Here is a 22,320-nt window from a genome sequence, read left to right on the forward strand (position 1 = left end):
ACTTCTGCTTTTTAAAGTGCAGTAGGTCACTTTTAAACTTCTCCAAGCGTGTCTTCAATTCTTCTAATGAGGTATTGGTGTCTGCACCCGTGTTCATATGTTCAATAAGAATCTCAACTTTGAGAATATCACGTCTCATTTCTGCAAGTAATCCACCAACCTCCTCCACAACAATAATAATCAAATGCTTTGTTCAGGAGCTGCCACCATTTATCACAGAATGCAAGGTTATCAGAACCTATAGTCGGTCTGTTATTAATTCTGAATCCACATGGTGTTAACATTTGGCGATAGTATTCGGCCAATGTGTTCCCATGTGAGTGCAGTTCTATCTCACGTTTCTTGAGGCGTTCCAGCTCCCGTAAATGATCAATGGGTCTGTCCGGTCCAAATGCCTCCTCTGTGGTAGACTTAAACAGAATACAATTAATCTCCTGTTCTGTCAATGTATAAGTGTCCGCTCTCTGGGTAACCCCCAATGAGGAATTACTCAAATTCTCCATAACACCTGAATGTAAATAGTCTAGTGCTAGTGATAACTATGGCAAGCTCACAAACGTTACACAAGACAAACGATAATAAGGCAAGACAGAAGCTCACAGAGGAGCAGGAAACTGAAATCTTGATCAAGATGCTTGATAGTATGAACTACAGGTGCTCTTTTAGTGAGGACATTCTTGATATTTCTGAGTCTCCCCCTCCCCCAGAAGAACCATTGATATGGGTTCTCCCAGGTGCCATTCATTCCCATGGCTTGACCCAATCCAGTAGAGCCGACAGGGTTCTGTTGGACATAATCAGGAAGGAAGAGTGGTATGAGTATTCATATGTACCAGAACGGTTGATGCGTATGGCTGAAAGTGAACGGTATAGGTGGGTTTGATGTATGTGTGGAATGTGGGCAGAAATGTGTACATGGAGAGAGTGGAGTTTGGCAGCTTAAGGGGGTAAACAGCAATGCTATTTTGTAGAAGTCCCTGATGACAAAGGAAGTAAGGTGCATAAACCTGACCCTGCACACTATTACTGATTCCCTGTATGTGTGAGTTGTTTAAGTCAATCCAGTATTACCCATGTTAGGAGGAATGCATTGCCTGGGTTTCTATTATGCAGGTCTGTAAGGTTCCTCTCTGGAGGTTGCCTGTCAGTCAACAATACTATTATGTATGTATTATTATGTGTGCATTACAGTTTACATGCATATGTATTACGTACTTACATACTATATTGTCTGGTTCAAGGTTAAAAGTCTCTGTGACACATTGTGTACAGAAAGTAATTATTCCATTTATCCAGCTGTAAAAGTTATACGGTTAAGTATAAATCCCTAGTATACAGTGGGTATGCTGATTTTGCTAATGTTTATAATTTTATTTTGTGTATTTTAAAGTTGTTACATATGTGTTCCTCATACACGGATGTAAGGAACTGAAGAGGTTAACTCCCTTTCCAGACTTCACGGGTGTCGGATTTCACACCTGAACAGGGAGCTGTGCACAATCAACTCCTGATGGTGCAGGGATTAAAGACAGGAAGCTGTCAGAGAAAGAGAGCTAGGTTTTTCCCCAGGAGGGTAGAGAGACCTCTCCCAGCCAGCAGAGAGCCTGGCTGTTATGTTCAGTCTAGGCCTGAAGGAAGCAGGCCTATGGGGTCCAGCTGGGAATCACACCCAGGATAAAGATTGCTCCCCAGAACCGGTGTGAGTGAAGGAGTGAAGGAGCGACATGGAGACCCTGTGAAGGAATCACTGCAACAATGTCAGAAGACTTTCACTATTGTTCCCTGTCTTTCTAAATACTGTTTCATATGTTTTGTGCTGGGAACCAGGTTAGTTGGCTAGCGCCGTTAGCTAGGGACCTGCTGGTGTAGTTCGTTTCCCTAATGGAAATAGGATTTTGGTTTATTATTTTGTGCTTTGCCTTAAAGGGACAGTAGTCACAATATTTTGGTTGCTGTTTTGTGGTTAATAAAACCAATTCAGTTAAGCGGAACCTTCTGTCTGTGCATCTATCTGCCCTCGCCTACAGGCTGCTCCATCACAGGGGATGACAAGGATTTCCACTGAGGAATTATCAATTACTTTTCATCTGAACCGCTCAAATGGGAAAGCAGACACTCTTTCATGGTTTCCTGAGGAAGGAAGTTTGGAGGGACTGGGCCAAGAAATTGGGACCCCACTTTATCGTTCCTTACAGGATCTCCCAGAAGGTGAACGAGGTGGCCTTCCCACTTCAACTTTCCCCATCACTCAAGATTCCCTCCACCTTCTATGTCTCATTGCTAAAACCGAACATCTGGAACCATTTTTTCAGGACTCTACCCACTCCTGCAAACATATCCATGGATGGTCAACTGGAGTGTGTCATCCAGAAGATCATGGACTCCCATATCTCTAGAAGGTGCCTATAGTAGCTTGGCGACTGGAGGGGCTACAGTACTGAAGAGAGGAGCTGGGTAAAGACTTGCCATGTGCATGGTCCTGCCCTGGTCAGGACTTTTCACAGTGCTTTTCATGTCAAGCCCCTGCCCTCGGCATTCAGAGTCTTCCCCTAAAAAGGGGGATACTGTGAGGACTTCAAACATGGATGCCTCCTGACTTCGCTGCCTCTAACATTATGGCCGAGATTTGAGGTTATTGTCCTTTTGCCTCTACCAAGATGGCTGTCAACAGGAAGTGACCTCACTCACCAACACTGAAGCAACCTCGGCCATTTTGCTTCCTGGCAATTACTGCCCTCACTTCCAAAATGGAAAGTCAGCCTCATTGAGATGGAAATTGCTCACACCTGTCACCTCTCTTTATAAGACTGTCATTCCCAGGAAATCCTTGCCTGTGCAAGGTTCTCTATACCTTGTCCCTGTCAGAATACCTGTGTGCTGTTTTGCCTGCCTTTGGACTTCTCTGCCTCTTTCTGGCCCGTCCCCAGAATAGTGACTGACCATTGTGACTCTCTCCTGCCCTGACCCCGGAAAAGTGACCTCAACCCTGCCACTGCACCCTGCCCTGACACCGGAACTGGACCCTGTGACAGGGTAAATAAAAGCCACCAGTTATATGCCTGGAAAACCTATGTCTAGTCTGCAGTGCAGCACTGACTAGGTTAACTTCAGCTGGGAACCTCAGGACAATTAGTTGGATCCCAGCTGCCTAATCAAGGTGTGTTAAAACCCAGGCTGTAGACACATGGAGCCTGGCTGTTGAGGAGAGAGGAGTAAGCTGCTAAAGAGATTACTGAAACAAGGTCTGAGTAGCAAAGTAGTTGAATTGTGAACTGTCTGTCCCCTGCATAGAAAAAGGGTAGCTACCTTATATATAGACTGTCTGCTAAAGAGAAACTGTTTTGTTTGGTTTGCTGAAGAAAAAGCCATTTTCTTTTGTTTGCTGATGAAAAGCTATTTTTGTTTTGTGTGCTGTATATCTTTTAAGGCTAAATAAATAAGCCTTGTCAAGAAACCCACATGTGTAGTTGCATGTACCCTGCAACAGACCCCATGAGTCTTACTCATTCAGGATCTATATCCCAGGTACGGCTCCGGCTATATACCCCACCTCTGCCTAGCGGGTCTGTCTCCTGGACAGTAACAAGCGACGTACACAAACGTAACACCCACTATGCAAAGCCCCCATAAACTCGACATGCTTCCCAGATGATTTCCAGGTACTTGAACAGGGAAGAACATTTACTAGAATCATTTTCCACTATAATGTTCACAAGGACTGTGAAACCCACAATCCAATTACCATGTTTTGGGGCACTGACCGTCTAAGGGTGTCCTCAGGTTTTCCCATCTGTCGCCCTTGTTAAACTGGTCTCACCTTCAGGGTGGAGTGATACGATAGGCACAAATTCCCCTTTCCATATGTTCTCTTTAGTGGCCAAATGCATATGCATCCCTAATGGGTTATATGCATTTAAAGACACATCATTATAGCTTGTGAACCATTACTGTATTTTAGCTGCCACAGTATTATCTATACTTATCCACTGTATTATCATATTTTTCTGCATTGTCTGTCTAATGTGTATTTTTTTTTGTACTACAGTAGTCATGTTAGATTGCTTGGCTTATTCTTTCAGCAATACTGTTTTTTCTGACCATATTTTATTGTCCTGATATCTTCCAATTTGATTGCTGGGAACACTTTTTTGTTTTGACTATGGATCTGGTTCTTAGATGTGAGTTTTTCTACTGTAACTTCTATATTGTCACAGAGCACCTTTCACTGAGTTATGTCCACTGCTTTCTGGAGACGTGCATGGCGGAACAAGAAGGAAGTCAAGACAAGATGTTTATTTAGTGGCAGCTGTTCTCGACTGGTAACAGCCACTCAAGTTATTGACCATTAACCATCAAAAAGAGCCTCTACATTCATAAATAAAGTCCAACCGATTTTAGCATGCAAATTTCCTATTTTAGAACTTGTGGAGAGATAGGAGGACTGATTCATTGGGACTCTCAATTAACATCTATAAACTGTACCAATGTCAGAACACACTAAACAGTTATTAATTCTACATGAACTGGTCATATGATCATTACAAAACATAGGCATTTATATATTCCTTTGAAATAATTTCATGTTTGGGCACAACAATCCTTTATAAACTGAGTTAAGAAATTTGAGTTGAAAAATGTTATGGCTGGGATTCTCTAAGCTGCGATGCTGGGTATCACACCCGATCCAGAATTGACTCTGGTTGCAATAGCCAGCATCGTGGCTAAGTGAATCCTGGAGTATGAATGCTAATAATCTTTTTCTGATTGCCCGGCACACTATGTTGTTCTTTTAATCAATACATGATACAGGGAAGTGTTCAAAAAAATGTTTTTCAAAGAATGCCATGCTGCCAAAAAATGTCAAGTTATGTGATTTACTGTACTAGGAAATTGTGTATTCATTTTGGTATGGAAGGCACATTCTATTAAAGCCAGTAGCCAAAGAATTTTGGATTCTACTGTAAATAACCTGTGCATGTGGTAATCCTGTCAATGTACAGTATGTGTATCCCACCCAGCAGCTTTATTTCCGAATGCCATAGAATATCTGACAGCAACAGGGATCTTACACAATATATTATGTGATGGTGGGAAATGCAGAAAGGGATACTTTTTTTGTTTTTTAGATTTTACAAAACAAAACAAAAGACAACATATGTGCTATACTGGTCGTACAATATGTTGCAATTGAAATCGGATTCTAGTGAATAAGCCACAAGGCGCTTTGTGAATTAGAATTGCATGGTCTTGGTATAAAAGTATATTATGTAAAAGCACCCAACAGGCCTATTGCCCCCTCAGTGCTGGAGGGACAGCGATGTTTTTTTGGGCTGCAGCTTTTGTATGCATCACTTGCCCCTTAAGTACTGAAGAGCGCAAGACGTTTTGTGTCCCTACAGAATCTTCACAATGAAGAGACAGGGTCACCAACAGGAAGATGCAAGTAATTACTGTACCAGCCAACCGGTTAAAAGTTGACAGCCTCCTACACCTGGGAACCTCCTGGTTTGGACTCCTTCATAAAAGGCGTTTGCTGTTTTACAGCATATCTTCACAAATGTTATTATGATACAATGTATTCAAATCTGAAAACATGTTTGTTGGCACAGAATAACATGTTTTATTGAAAAGCATATTGTCAATAAAAAATAAAGAAAAACTTGTCTGAGATGTTTTTCCCAATTCTGTTTATTAGTCGTATTGTTTATATTTGCTACTAGACTAACACAGCAAAATAATTAACTTCCCATCATTTTGGGAGACTCACTTGCCCTGGAAACAAGGCCTCCAATTCAGCCTATAAGATATTTTTAACTCTTCTGACCTGGGAATTGAACAGCAGTTGCATTAAGTTTCAGGGGAAAAAAAAGATGTAATTAGGTTGGGAGATTAGGGATGTTAACATGTGTCTGGGGACTGTTAGTACAGTTTCAAACAAACAGTGACATACTATTTTTGCAAATTGCATTGCACATTGCAATTCATGTTTTAGATTGACTCTTCTGTGCATATTTTCTATTAAACAAAAGACAAAGATACCCAATGCTACATCCAATGTGACAAAATACATAGTTAAATACTTCAATGTTAATATTGTCATGAATAAGGATCATTTAGTTAAACCTCTTGGCCAAAGCGTTACAAGCCTGCAGCCACGTCACGGCATGACCGCCATGCAGGTCCTAACACCACCTGTGAACATTCTCATTTACCTCTGCAGTGGAGGGAGAAATGTCTCAATAGACCTGTCCTGCACAGGAACATGGAAAAACCTGCTACTGCAGGACAGGTCTATATTATGCCGTGGCCAAGGGGTTCAACTGAATGACCCTTATTCATGAGAATACTAACATTGAAGTATTTAACTATGTATTTTGTCACATTGGATATCTTTGTCTTTTGTTGTATACATATGGTGGGTTCTGGTGTTAGAGCTTGCTGGGATTGTGTGTATATTTGATATTAAGCTACAAAAACAGAAGCAGCCACGGCACACTTACATAGAATAAATCCTACTGACTACAAATACAAAGTCATTTTTAAAAAGGTAATGTGGGTTCTACATACTGTAGCTGAGAAAAATTAGGTTGGGTAAGTCTGTCTACGGTTTACCCACTCAACATTGAAACACTGAAAAGGAATAGAACAAGTTAATATTATAGTCTGCTCATACTAGTGACGTTGGTACACTCCCAAGGTAACGGCTTGACGTCTCTGCATTGCTACAAACAGCTGAATAAAAGGCAAAATTGCATTTTTTTTTTTTCAGTACAAAGATTAAAAACAGAAGCTATTATGGACTGCTGCTTTCTAACCTAACAATATAATGTGACATACTGTAGAAGCCATCTAACCCTAAGGCTGCCCTTGTATTCCCTGTACGTCATGAAGGCTGGCACGCCAGGGACTCTTATGACGCACAGAGAATATCTAGAGAGAAATTGTATTGTGCGATTGGGAGCCCCCCTTCTGTTTGTAAGGAATCGGGCTATTGCTCCACACACCTCCGCACCCCTTACAGAGCGCGGGTACACACGGAGGCTCTCTCAGAACATCACGGAGCTTGGCCCCACTCCCCGCTCACGTCACGCACGCACAGCTCGCGTGCACCACTCCCCAGGTGCGTGGCAACATTCCTAATAATTCTAACAATGCTCACCTGTCTCCTGCATCCTCTGTCCAAGCCCTGCTTCCGCAGGGGCCGCAGCTCCGCTCCACCTCTCACACTCATTGCTCCAGCCTTGCTATAAAAACCCTGCATGCTCAGTCACTCATTGCTGAGCATAAACCCTTGTAGCCTTGTGTTCCTGCGTTCCTGCTTTGTTGTGCCTTGCCTTGTGCTTTGCTATTCTTGCTTCCAGTTGATCTCAGGTGTACCGACCCGGCTTGACTATTTGACCCTCTCTGGATAACGACCCCGGCTTGCCTCTGACTACCCACACGTCTCCATCCCTGACCATGGCTATTGGACCCATTACTATCCCACCAGCTCCAACCCGTGACCACGGCACAACGGACAATGACTACGCTGCTGGCTCCGCCCCACAACCTCAGCAAGTATCTGGACTAACCCATTTTCTCCAACCCATACCCGGCTACGCTGACAACCCACTTTCCAGGCGTGCCTCCGCTGCTGTGGGTGCGCAGTTCTATACTTTCCCACCTCAGTACCGGGGTCCCACCTTGTTCATAGTGAGCGCAAGTGTTACACTGTTCACATCACTGGGGGTCAGTTGCGACCACGTGATTGTTACATCAAGCATGATTGCGATCCCAGGAGACCAAGAGGCCTTTGGGCATTACTAGTTTTTCAGCTGCAAATGGATCAAACAACATATCCGAGTCAAACACCTGTGTGGTAGTTATGACTTTAGAGATTTAAACCAACAATAAAATGAATATGCGATTGTTTGCATTTTTTCTATTTTTAGTTTCTCTATTGGGCTTGTTTCACTATTGATGAACTCTTAAAAGTAGAATAACTTCTTTGCTTCCCACTTGCATCACAGGACACATTTCCTAAGAATTGTGAATATTCCGCAATGTAATTCTGCATATAATTGATTGTACAACAAGCAACAGAGATGCCCACATCCAATACGACAAAAATACACAGTAAAATACTTATATATTCTCTTGAAAAAGGGTCATTTAATTTAACCTTTTGGCTAAAGCGTTGTAAGCTTGCGAGCCACGACAAGGCAGACACCTGTTCGCAAGTCCTAACACTACCAGATAAATTACTAATATATCTCTATTTGGATTAAAATTCTCATTTGCCTCTATCCTCTATCCAGTAGAATGAGACCTGCTGACTTGGGAAGTGGGGAGGGGCGGGCTTAAACCCCTGGGAAGGAGGAGCCACTAATCTCCAAACAGCTGAGACAGCTGAAAATAAGTTAACAAACAATACACAGAACCCCAGTAAGCTCTTTTTGGGAACCCATGAGCCCCCACAAAATATATATGTATAGTCAAAAAGGAAAACTATTGAGCGTGGCAAATGTATACAAGCAACAGAGAAGCCCAATGCTACAATTAATTTAATCCTAATAGAGGTATATTAGTATTTTATGAGGTAGTGTTAGGACCTGTGAACTGTGTCTGCCTTGACGTGGCTCACAGGCTTACAACGCTTTGGCCAAAGGGTTAAACTAAATGACCCTTTTTCAAGAGAATATATAAGTATTTTACTGTGTATTTTTGTCATGTTGGATGTAGCATTGGGCTTCTCTGTTGCTTGTTGTATACATTTTCCACGCTCAATAGCTCTCCTTTTTGACACTTATATACATATATATTTTGTGGGGGCTCAGGGGTTCCCAAAATGAGCTTTCTGGGGTTCTGTGTGTTGTTTATAATTGATTGTAGCTCATCACTTGTCTCCTGTTCTGTGTGTAGGGCAGAAACTTTGCTCTTCCCCATGACAAGGGTGGAAGAGGTCCTAGTGGTCTTTACAAGACACACACAGTTATGGCATTGCCATTTACTTTGTGGCCACTCGCTTCGGAAGCATGCATACAAAACTAAGAACACAGAGCAGATTAGCATGGTCCCTGTGTAAGGATGACAAGTATACAATGATTGACTGAAAAACATGCACCAAATGCCTGTAAATTGATAAGCAGGATTTACCATTACATTTATAAACATTTATAAACTCGCAAAATGATTTAGATCCCTTTGTGCTACAGAAAACTATCTTCTCCTGTAATCTAAATAGAATAAACATTTTTGCACAAAGTTTTCAGATTAATAAATGTATCCCAAAAAAGGTTATGATTATAGAAAATTGCTTGCATTATATAATTTTGCATACCTACTGCATTTAGTTTGTACTGTACCAGGTTTCTGTGTCTTGTACCTTGTACTGAGTACTCTTCTACATATTTCTGCCTGCGCATTTAGATAGACCCATTATCTCACTTAGCTAGTTAGAACAGCTTGGAGATTGCTCTTTTTGTTTTACATGTAATAAGTAAATCATCACTCTATAAATACAAAAGGTACCATTGTTTCATCAGTAAACTGATCAGTGCACATAATAAACTGTACCTGTTAAGGTGCCTTCGCAAGAGATGCTCACTTACTTGGAAGCTCCTGTCGTTGTTTGCAAACTCACAAACACGAGTTCTAGATAATGAGTAGTTTATTGCACAGTAAAGCACAGAGTATGATCATACACATTCACAAGTCAATGAGACTCTCTACTAGGGAGTGTTCAAGCAGGCATTATATACACTTGATTTCCTTCTTGTCTAAACTAGGCAGAATATAATAATCACTCCTTAATTATTAAACCAATTATCTTACAGATCATTAAAACCTGGTTAAAACTAGATTAAAACACACAAAATCCACGGGGAGCATGGGGAGGAAACAAAAATAAATTTAAGTGCAGCAAAAAAAGATGTGTTTATCAAGATTTTAACCCCATGTTTGTATATGAGCAATTGTATCTGTACTAGCCACACCAGTAGCACTTTAAGGAATGGTTTACACCTGTTGATTAATCAGATCACCAAGATATAAAAGCATGCAATGTGTCACAAGGCTCCACACTCCTGAGGAAGAAAGCAGTTGCTTTTGAAACGCGTAGAGTGGGAGTTTTCATTCAGACCGGAGCATACAGCAGAGAAGTTGCAGGAAGATCCAGCACTCACCGCGCGACGAACCCAGAAGTGACGTCAGACGCCAGTCGGAGCAGTGTAACAGCTGACCGGGGGCTGAGGCAGAGGAGTGGGGGAACGTTGCAGGACGGTGAGCCAGCTGGCTAAAATCTTCCTACACTAATGCAGTGTGATATGCCCGTATTTTATTGTTAGAATGTGAGTATAATATTTTATTGTTATAAAGCTATTTTATCTCGAGTGATCTGTGCTATGCCAGTTTTTCTCTCAACATTGGGGTACGTGATCCTGGGGACCCGATCCACTCTGATGACAACTGCATCATCCACTTACCTGTGACTGTTTGAGTCAACCCTGCCTATTTGACTCTTACATCTTGTAAGTAGTTAATTCATTAGAGCCAAGTCATTTGAAGGCTTTTTTCCACGTTGCCTTTTTTTGCTGCACTTAAATTTATTTTTGTTTCCTCCCCATGCTCCCCGTGGATTTTGTGTGTTTTGCTGTTACTGTGGGGGAAGAGTGAAGACTACCCCTTCCTGTGGGTTCCAGAGCAGGGGGTGAAGCTGTATTGATTTAAATTTTATCACATTATCACCTATTTAAGATTTTGATTAGTCACTTATTATTAGTGTTCACTTTTTATTTGTTTGCGCCTTATTTCACTTTACCACTATACAATTGCACTAGTTTTCAGGTGATTGGGCTGCACGTTTAAAAAGAATACATGGAGATCACAGAAAGTACTACTACTGTTTTTTCAAAACGTTTATTAAGAAATGTCAAATTTGATTCTGCACCAATAGAGGAAATTAGAATAGATGAAAATGATGTGGGGAAGATGATAACAGAGGAGTTTCAGAAATTAGAACGATTTATGATCAAAGATACAAAGAAGTGGTTGGATGTAGTTTTTTTAGAGGAATATAAAAATTGTGGTAGAGTCCCTAGGGGATTAAGGATTGGTAAAAAACCTTCCTTTGATCTAGAGGATGCAGATTTTCTGTTACACTGGAATAACATTTTGGATAAGTGTTCAGAGGATTTAATAAACTTGATTATTGAACAGCAAAAATCCCATCTGAAACAACTGGATGAGGATATAAAAGAAATCCAAGAGAAACTAATTATAGTAGAACACACCAGTGAATTTAAAGATAAAGACAGATTACTGCAAATTAAAATAGACTCTATTTCAAAGGAAACTGAAACCAATAAACTTAAAAAATTCAAACGAGATGAAGAAGATTATTTAAAAGGAGAGCAGAGAAACTGGAATAAGGGGAGAAATTTTAAGAGAAATCAGGATAGATACAAAAAGGATAACTACAAATATAGAGAAACGAATGTAGAAAAGGATCACTCCACACATAGGGAGAGATTAGAATCAAATGAATTTAAAGTAGGGGGTACAGCAAATTTCACTCCGATTAACCAACAGAAGAAAGATAAAAGAGAAGAAGAGAGATATCAAAAAAAGAAGGAGAAATCACAGAAAGGGAGAAGGGAGGAAGAAAGGGAGAAAAGAGAGGTTCAGAGAGATAAACAACAGGAAAAAACAGAGTTTTTTTTAGGCGCAGAGGGCCCATCCACTCTGTGGGAGAACAAAAATCGTTACCTCCCACTGATGGAAAAGGAGTCCAAAAATCTAAAAAGAGGAAGACCTTTAGAGGGAGGAGAGGACGAAAAAGAAAGAGAGCGCAAAAAAAGCGCAAAATAAATGATAACATCTTTAATTTAAGCTCTGTAGTCCTCACAGAACCTCAGAGGGAGGTCATTTCAAAGGGTCTTTCTTTTGCACCAGTGAGAGGCCACAACAGCTTTGACCTCTACATTGATGCAAATAAATATCTGCGCAAACTAACCCTGAAAAGATATTTCCTGGGAAGGAATCTTGAACCAAGTAACGATACAACGATTCCTGTGGTGGTACAAGAGGAGAGAAATTTTGTCCATACTGATTTAAGGCCAAAATCCACATTCTATCCACAGTTCGCAAAAGGAAATAATGTAGATGTTTTCTTCAAAATGATCACGAGTGATTTCGATGATCTTATGAAGAATAAAACGAACATCAAGGATAATCTTACAAAAGAAGAAAAAAAAGCTTTAAGGGAACTGGTGGAGAACGAGGACTTGGTCATTAAACAGGCGGACAAGGGAGGAGGCGTTGTATTGATGGACAAGGCAAATTATAACAAGGAGTCCCTACGCCTCCTAGAGGACAAAACTACCTATACCAAACTAAAAAGTGATCCAATTAATGAATACACAACTGATTTGAAATGTCTCTTGGATAGGGGAAGGGAAACTGGCATTCTCAATGATAAAGAATATGATTTCCTATATGTAGATAAGGCGAGAATGCCAGTTTTCTATCATCTTCCAAAGATACACAAGAGTGTAGCCAATCCCCCAGGCAGACCTATTGTCTCGGGGATTGGCTCCCTCACAGCAAATTTGTCCATGTACATCGACAGATTTTTACAAAAATATGTATCAAAGCAAAAATCTTATCTGAGAGACACTATGGATATTTTAAACACACTCACTGAACTAAAATGGGAAGACCATTTCATTATGGCTAGCTGCGACGTATCATCATTGTACACGTCAATAAATCATGAACAAGGTTGCGCAGCCATCAAATATATATTGGAACAGGATTCAGAATTACCAAAGGATCAGGCAGACTTCATTGTAGATAGTATATTATTCATATTAACCCACAACTACTTTTGGTATGGTGGTGATTTTTATTTGCAGAATTGTGGAACGGCGATGGGCACCAGGTTTGCCCCCAGTTACGCTAACCTCTTCATGGCGGTTTGGGAGGAGGAGACCATCTGGCCCATGGGAGAGGTACCGGGGTCGGGCCTGGTGCTCTGGCGCCGTTTCATTGATGATGTGTTTTTAATTTGGAAGGGAGGAGAAGAAAAGCTAAACTCTTTCTTTGATTATATTAACACAAACACAAAAAATTTGAATTTTACCAGTACCTTTAGTTCAAATATGATTCACTTTCTAGATTTGGAGATATATATAGAGGACAATAACATCAAGACCAAAACCTTTTTTAAGTCAATTGACAAAAATAATTATATTTTAAGAACCAGTGGACATTTGCCACGTTGGATGGACAATGTGCCACTGGGACAGTTCAACAGACTTAAAAGAAATTGCACAGACCAAGAACAATTTGTAAAACAGGCTGATTTTATTAAACAAAGATTTTTGGATAAAGAGTACGATGGGAAGTTATTGGATAGAGCAATTGTAGAAGCTGACAGCCGAATTAGGAGCGAGCTTTTGAGACCTAAAAGCAAAAAGAAAAAAGAACATTTAGAGTTTGCATTCATCACGGGTTATAATAAGGAATCTAAAAACATTCAAAAGATTCTAAACAAACACTGGGATATTCTGAAAAATGATTCTATATTGGGAAGTGTGATTCCAGAGAGACCAAATGTATTGTTTAGAAAAGCTGACAATTTGAAGACCAAGTTGGCGCCCAGTGCATTAAGAGAGAGAAACCCAAGTAAGAATAATTGGTTGAGCCAAAACACGGGGTTCTATGGGTGCAAAACCTGCAGGGCGTGCCAGTTTAAATCTACGAACACCGCAAACTTCTGCTCCAATGTCACTAATGAACGCTTTAACATAAAAACAAGTCTTACCTGTAGATCAGATCACGTCGTATATGTATTAGAGTGCCCATGTAAATTGCAATACGTGGGCAAGACTGCAAGACCCATTAGAACTAGGATCCTAGAACACCTTAGCAGCATTAAACGACAAATAAAAACACACAGTGTTTCTGATCATTTCGCCACAGTACATCAAGGAGATGCCACAGGTTTGACTTACACAGTTATAGAACAAGTGAAACAACACTGGAGAGGGGGAGATAGAGAGAATGAACTTTTGAGGAGAGAATCCTTTTGGATCCATCGTTTAGGAAGTCTCACCCCAAGGGGATTAAATATGGAGTTAGATATTCTTCCATTTTTGAAATAATTGTATCTGTTTCTAATGTGGATTTTGTCTCCCCCATTTTAGGAGTTTTTTCATCCAATTTCCTCAGTATCTATCCAATAGCCATTATTATCTGTGCACTTTAGGTTTCTTTGTATGGTAGTAAGTGTCTTTGTATGGTAGTAAGTGTTATATTACCTCCATGATCATTTATATTTCATCATCATCCAATTGTAGGTTTTTAGGATTTTATAATTAATTTGTTAAAATGCATTTGCAAGTTTGTCATAATTTTATAATTAATTTGTATAAATTGTCTGCCATTGTAGATCATGCATATTGCAGATCGTGTATATATACCAGTGATATCAGTGAGTTAAATATGTTTGAATTTATAGCATGTACCACCACTTATATTTTATATTTAAATTTATATTCTCATAACAAGATTCATTCCCTATCCCGTTTACCAAGTATCCCCTTACAAAAGATGTGTTTATCAAGATTTTAACCCCATGTTTGTATATGAGCAATTGTATCTGTACTAGCCACACCAGTAGCACTTTAAGGAATGGTTTACACCTGTTGATTAATCAGATCACCAAGATATAAAAGCATGCAATGTGTCACAAGGCTCCACACTCCTGAGGAAGAAAGCAGTTGCTTTTGAAACGCGTAGAGTGGGAGTTTTCATTCAGACCGGAGCATACAGCAGAGAAGTTGCAGGAAGATCCAGCACTCACCGCGCGACGAACCCAGAAGTGACGTCAGACGCCAGTCGGAGCAGTGTAACAGCTGACCGGGGGCTGAGGCAGAGGAGTGGGGGAACGTTGCAGGACGGTGAGCCAGCTGGCTAAAATCTTCCTACACTAATGCAGTGTGATATGCCCGTATTTTATTGTTAGAATGTGAGTATAATATTTTATTGTTATAAAGCTATTTTATCTCGAGTGATCTGTGCTATGCCAGTTTTTCTCTCAACATTGGGGTACGTGATCCTGGGGACCCGATCCACTCTGATGACAACTGCATCATCCACTTACCTGTGACTGTTTGAGTCAACCCTGCCTATTTGACTCTTACATCTTGTAAGTAGTTAATTCATTAGAGCCAAGTCATTTGAAGGCTTTTTTCCACGTTGCCTTTTTTTGCTGCACTTAAATTTATTTTTGTTTCCTCCCCATGCTCCCCGTGGATTTTGTGTGTTTTGCTGTTACTGTGGGGGAAGAGTGAAGACTACCCCTTCCTGTGGGTTCCAGAGCAGGGGGTGAAGCTGTATTGATTTAAATTTTATCACATTATCACCTATTTAAGATTTTGATTAGTCACTTATTATTAGTGTTCACTTTTTATTTGTTTGCGCCTTATTTCACTTTACCACTATACAATAAAACTAGATTAAAACAGCTCTCTATAGGAGACATATACTACTTGATACCAGGAATTTGGGCATTACTTCAGGCACATTCGTAAATCGACTGTGAGCGAATCTTACTCAAACCACACACACATTCTTACACATAAAATTGACACTAAAAAAAACATAACAGAACAGACAAAATGGAAACAGAACATCGTCTTCAATCCTTCTCCAGAGACCACCCCAGTCCATTTCAGTAATATCACAGTATATTCATTTCAGCAATATTACTTCATCACTCCTCTATCCTGCAATGATGGAGACATTAAAGTCTATGGGGCTCATGGTGTGCTAAATGCCCATTTTCTCCCCATCAAAGTATGACAAACACATAATTTGTGGATAAACAAATTGTGACTCCCACTGCTGCCCTTAAAAGGACATGCTTAACATTTCCACTCGCCACAATAAGGGCACTATTATACCAGGTATCCATATACCTCCTGGGCTCTCCATGTCTGGCAAGCATCAAAACCCAACCAAACGCTGTGACAGAAGATCTATAATAATAAAATATATATTAATAACATCGTTACATACACTGGCGACACACTTTATTCGAGCTCGGCTAGTCCCACGAATTCGGGTATACCCGGGTGTATTGAGGTTTGTGACTGTTTTCTGCCCGAGTGCATTGAGGTATTTTCAAGGCAGGGATTGAAGCATTTTATTCCTGCTGGCTGCAATACTGCACAGTATATATATATATACTGCATTACAATTCATGAATTTATGCCATCTGGTAGACACGCGAAGCATTGCAACCTATTAAATCCTAATCATTATCATTTAACAGATCAGCCGCCCGTCAGCCAGGCATGAACCCAGGCTGGGAAGGCAAATGCAACGGGGCTTGTCAGAGGTGAGGAGCGGCGCATTCCAGGTATCTGCCAGGTACATACTGGGTATTTGCTCGAATAAAGTGTGTCGGTGCAGTAGTAGATGAGGTTGAATAAAGACATGCGTCCATCAAGTTCAACCTATGATAAATTTAGACGACAAATCATTAATCTAATATCTATACTTACAGTATATTGATCCAGAGGAAGGTGAACAAAAAAACCCCAAGTATGAAATACAATGATATATCTTAAGGGGAAAAATAAATTCCTCCCTGACTCCAAGAATTGGCAATCAGATTACTCCCTGGATCAACATCCTTCCCATGATTACTTATTTGTTATATCCCTGTATATCTTTACTTTCTAAAAAAGGTGTACTACTTTTTTTTTTTTTTTCCAAAAATTTTTTTATTAGGCAGTTAAACAATTACATGGTATGTACGGTATAAACAATATGTCAGCCTAATGTACATTTTTTTCTTTTTCTTGAGAGAAAAGAGAAAAGAAAAGGCTCAACGCCTCCCTGATCTCACGAAGTCCATCAGGGAGGCGCGAGTATGGAAACAGAGAGGGAGTAGAGAAGGGGGGGCAGGGTGTGGGGGGGGGGAGGGAGGAGAGGGTACAAAGGGTATAGCGGGGGGTGGTCATGATCCCCAGAACCTTGGTGATTCTGGTTTGGGCTTTAATGTGAATTGGGCTTCTGGTTTGTTAGGGGGCGTTTCGTCTTATATGCGCCAAATAGGTGTACCATGGGTCCCAAATTGCTGTAAATGAGGTGGAAGACCTCTTAAGGAAAGCAGACAATCTCTCCATGTCCATTACTTCTTGCACCCTTCTTATTATTGTTTGTTTCGAGGGGGGAGACACTTTCTTCCAGGCGGCTGCCACCGCACACCTAGCCGCCGTGAGGATGAAGGAGACTAATTTTCCTGTTGGTCGGTCCAGATAGTCTAGGGGCCTGGCCAACAGGTAGGTCAGCGGTTCGACAGGTATTTTGAGGTCTGTGACCTCCTCTATTAATTTTTGTGTTGTTTCCCAGTATTTCTGAATTTCCGGACATGTCCACCAAATGTGGGCCATGTCCCCCTTTTGACCGCAGCCTCTCCAACATAGATCGGATGCCAGTGGGTAGATTTGATTTATTCTGACTGGAGTGAGATACCAGCGGAACAGTATTTTGTAAATGTTTTCTTTGATTGTGGTACATATGGAAGTTCCTGAGGCATTTTCCCAAATACTTTCCCAGTCCTCTCGGTCTATAACTATATCCAATTCTGCTGCCCAATGCAGCATGTAGTCATGCATGGGGACTTCTGTAGTCCCTCCTAGCTCTGTGCAGATTTGTGTTATTAGACCTTTCTGGTGATCTGTTTCGCTGCAAAGTCTCTCGAAACCTGTGAGAGGGGGAAATTCCAATGTTGGGGATAATGTTTGGAGAAAGTGCCGAATTTGTAGGTACTTGAACACGTTCAGTCCTATTATGTCATACTTGGTTTGTAGATTTTGGTAGCTCAGGAACTTCCCGAGGCTCAGGAGGTCGGCAATCGTTTTAATGTTTTTGGTTTGAAATTGGTCAAATTGTCTGGGCTCACAGCCAGGTGGAAATTTCGGATTTCTGTGGATTGGTATGAGTTGGGATTGTAGCGATGTGAGCTTGTACTTGAGTTTGCTTTTCGTCCAGGTCTCCCAGGTGTGTCTCATTGGGCCTAATTTGAATTTGTTATTTTGCATGTCCTCCCTGCTCAGGGACCAAAGGCAAGCCGGCAGTGAAGGCGTTTCGGCATATTGCGTTTCTATATCCAGCCAGCAATATTGATTTGGGCTTGCGTTCCAGACTACCACCTGTCTCAATTGTGCGGCCAGATAGTATTTTGTAATGTCTGGAACTCCTAATCCTCCTCTCCCCCTTGAAGCCAAGAGAACTGACCTGGGGACTCTAGGTTTTTTACCTTGCCAAATAAAATGGAAGATTGATTTTTGAATATTTTTCAATTCTGAGCCAGGGATGTGGACCGGGAGAGTCTGGAAGTAATATAATAATCTAGGGAGTATATTCATTTTGACCGAGATCATTCTCCCGATCCATGATATTTGATATCCTCCCCATTTTTCCAAATCTTGTTTGATTTTATGGAACATGGTCGGATAGTTATGTTTATATAGTGATTGGTAGGTCCTCGATATCTTAACTCCCAAGTATTTGATACAGGAGGAGCTCCAACGGTAATTAAAGTTTAGTTTGAGGAGTTTCACCTCTGGCTCTGGCAGACTTAAGTTCAGGGCTTCTGATTTGTCATTATTTATCTTATATCCTGAGATTTTTCCAAAGTCTCGGAGTTCTTTTTGAAGGTTGGGTAATGAGGTTTGGGGTTTGGAGAGGGTTAAGATGACATCATCTGCGAATAGAGAAATTTTATGCTGCCTATTTCCAATATCTATTCCCTGGATGTCTTTATTGAGTCGTATTGCTGAAGCCAGTGGTTCTATCGTTAGCGCAAAGAGGAGAGGAGATAGGGGGCACCCCTGTCGAGTCCCATTAGTTATCTCGAATCTTTGGTTAGTCCCCCCTGGTAGTTTTATTGTTGCTGATGGATTTTGGTATAGTCTACGGACCCCCTCTAGGTATGTGTCTTTAAAGCCAAATTTACACATAGTCTGGTCCAGAAATTGCCAGTATATTCTATCGAACGCCTTCTCTGCGTCTAAGCTTAACAGTAGTGCTTTGGTGGTACTACTTTTTTTTTTTAAAGAAATCTATTGTATCTGCCATCAGAGTCTCCATGAGTAATGAACTCCACATTTTAACTGCCCTTACTGTAAAAAAAACCCTTTCCTTTGTTGCTAGTGAAATCTTCTTTCGTCCAACCTTGAGGGATGATCCAGAGTCCATTGTACTTACCTTGGGATGAATAGTTTACAATTAAACATTTTCTGCAAACAAAATTAATCTTCAACTCCTGAAGGGCCAATTTAGAATGGTTCCCCCTCGCACGCAATGCATCCTTCAAATTCCTTACCCTCAAGCCTTCCGTTACGCCTCGCCCCCAACTCAGGGCTTAACTCCTCCCAGGGAGGGGAGCGCACGAAGGCTGCACACAGCCCTCTACAATAAGAAAAAAGGGGGGGAGAGGCACCCGCAAGCCAAGAGTCCCCTGCCTTACTGCTGGAACCTTCTTGGCGAGCTAAATGCCCATTTTCTCCCCATCAACGAACAACAAACACATAATTTGCAGATAAACAAGGCCACAGCTTTATTTAATTTGAAACCAGAGTTTGTTACCAAAACGCTTCTTTAACCCCTGCCAGGCAGTCCGACCATAGTACAGAGCCCAAGGGCGTCGCCGTAACTTATGACTCCAACTGCTGCCCTTAAAAGGACATGCTTAAAATTTCCACTCGCCACAGTGAGGGCCCCATTACAGCCGGTATCCACATACCTCCTGGGATCACCATGTCTGGCAGGCACCAAAACCCCGCCATGGCCAAGGACATTTACACCTAAATGGTCCTTGCCCCCCCTCCCCATGGCACAAGCTACCTCTACACCTTATACAAACCCAATATTAAATATATTGTACCCAATAATTGAAAGGTGTATTATCAAACCCCAACCAGGTATGGCCTCGTTACTATGTGTGCTTTAAACCAGGGGTGAGCAAACTTTTTATGCCGAGCCCCCCTTTTCATCCATAAAATTTCTCGGGCCCCCCCTGCCTGATGTAATCAAAATCACATGACAAAAAAAAAAAAAACCTTTATTAAACGGTATACAATATAAATCCAAATATGTTTAAATACTTACATATTTCAACAGCTCGCGCTTGCAAAATTAGGCTGCGTCCACGCTGCCGCTGAGAGCGGTGACATCACCAACTCTCCAAGCATGAGCACAGGGTGTCCTGCATAATTTTGCAAGCGTGGATCGGGGCTATTTGTGTGAGTGTCTGTGTGTGTCTGTGTGTGGCTGTGTGTGTGTGTGTGTATTGACTGCTGCTGAGCGCACATCAAAGTCAATTTTGTTTGACTCCCCATGTGCCAAGCTTGGGAGAGCGTACGTGCACAAAGGCAATCCTTTGGGGGGGCATTCATCCACCTCTTTGCTACCTCCCTTCCCTCTCCCCCCCCCCTTTTTTTATTCCTTCCCCTCCATGCTTTTTGTCTTGCTATCCCCATTGTCATCCAAACTCCTACCTACAGTATTATTTATTTTTACCCGTTTTCAATGTTGTGTTTTCACTTTCTTTTGTATTATTTCTGTACATTCATAGTATGAGTGATATAGGTGCAGCCTACCCTTTCACTTGCAGAGGATCGCAGCGAAACAGGTTGCCAGCGGAGGAGAGCATTAACACAGCGCTATTGCAGGGCAGACACCAAAGGAGGGGCGTTTGACTTCACCGTGCTCGGGCGTGCTCCTCCCCGTACCTCCGAAGCCCCTGCGCGTGCGCTCACACACCATCACGTTGCCGCCACCTGCACTACCCTTTCAGCCACCCGCACACATCTTCGGCTGCCCGCCCATGCACATCTTCTTGGCCGCCCCTCGCGAAACAGCGTCTGCCAGCCCGCGCACCCAGTTTTCGTCGCACGCCGCCTGCGCCCCCCTAAATAATCTTGCGCCTCATTGCCCCCCCAGTTTGCGCACCACTGCATTACAACACACACTCTCTCAATCAATCAATCACCACATACACACACTCACCACATACACTCAATCACCACACACACACACACACACAAACTCACCACATACACTCAATCAATCACCACACACACACACACTCAATCCCTCCCCCACACACTCAATCCCTCCCACACACACACACTCTCAATCCCCCACACACACACACACACCACACACTCAATCCCCACACACACACAATCCCCCCCCCCACACACACACACTCAATCCCCCCCCCCAACACACATACAACCCCCCACACACACACTCAATCCCCCCCACACACACACACAATCCCCCCACACACACACAATCCCCCCCACACACACACAATCCCCCCCCCCACACACACACACACAATCCCTCCCCACACACACACACACAAACTCAATCCCCACACACACACACAATCCCCCACGCACACACACAAACTCAATCCCCCCCCCCCCACACACACACACACAAACTCAATCCCCCCACACACACACTCAAATACACACACACAAACACTTTCACCTGGGGGGGGCGACATGCTCCGATCCCCCAACCCCCCATGCTACTGAAAACTGGTGCGGGAAGCAGACAGGAAGAGAAGTAGGGGCTGTCTGTGTGCAGAGAGAAGCCCCGCCCCCTCTGCAAGACACAGACACATAGAAGCAGCAGCACGGAGCTTCTGGCCGCCCGTGCACAGCTCTGCCCGCCCCAGGTTTCCCTGCAAGCAGCCCGCGCCCCCCCTACATAATCTTGCGTCCCCCCAAGGTGGCACGCCCCACAGTTTGCGCACCACTGCTTTAAAGAATAGTCTCCCAAACCTTTTATAAATTTACCCATGGCCAGGGGCATAGCTTTAGCCTGGGCAGCCCGGCGGCCCACTCTTTTGGGGGGCCCGCTCTCCCTCCCTGTCGACGGCCCATCTGTCTCTTCAGATAGAGAGAGGCTTGGGTGGGTAGGAGCAGAGCGGTGGATGCCGGCTGCGGAGTGTGGGGCTGATCATAGAACAGCTGGAGGGAGGAGGCGAGTAGGGCTTTCTTCCTGCTTAACCACTTCTGGGCAGCAGGTGGTGCTGCAGAGCACTCCATAGCTGCTCCTCTCACGGTTCTGTGTGTCTGTTGGTAAGTGTGTGTGTGTGTGTGTGTGTGTCTGTGTTGGTAAGTGTGTGTGTCTGTGATGGTGTGTGTGTGTGTCTGTGTTGGTAAGTGTGTGTGTTTATAAGTGTGTGTTGGTGTGTGTAATGCAGGGTTTCCCAAACTTTTTTTTTCCATGACCCGGTTAGTT

The 22,320-nt window shown here is 42.3% G+C and overlaps 1 pseudogene; it reads left to right on the plus strand.

The window, feature by feature from the left end:
- Positions 1-9,003: 9,003 nt before the first annotated feature.
- Positions 9,004-9,102, plus strand: LOC142491759 (U6 spliceosomal RNA; annotated as a pseudogene).
- Positions 9,103-22,320: the final 13,218 nt, after the last annotated feature.

The sequence above is a fragment of the Ascaphus truei genome, chromosome 3 (genome assembly GCF_040206685.1).
Source record: "Ascaphus truei isolate aAscTru1 chromosome 3, aAscTru1.hap1, whole genome shotgun sequence".
Taxonomy (NCBI): domain Eukaryota; kingdom Metazoa; phylum Chordata; class Amphibia; order Anura; family Ascaphidae; genus Ascaphus; species Ascaphus truei.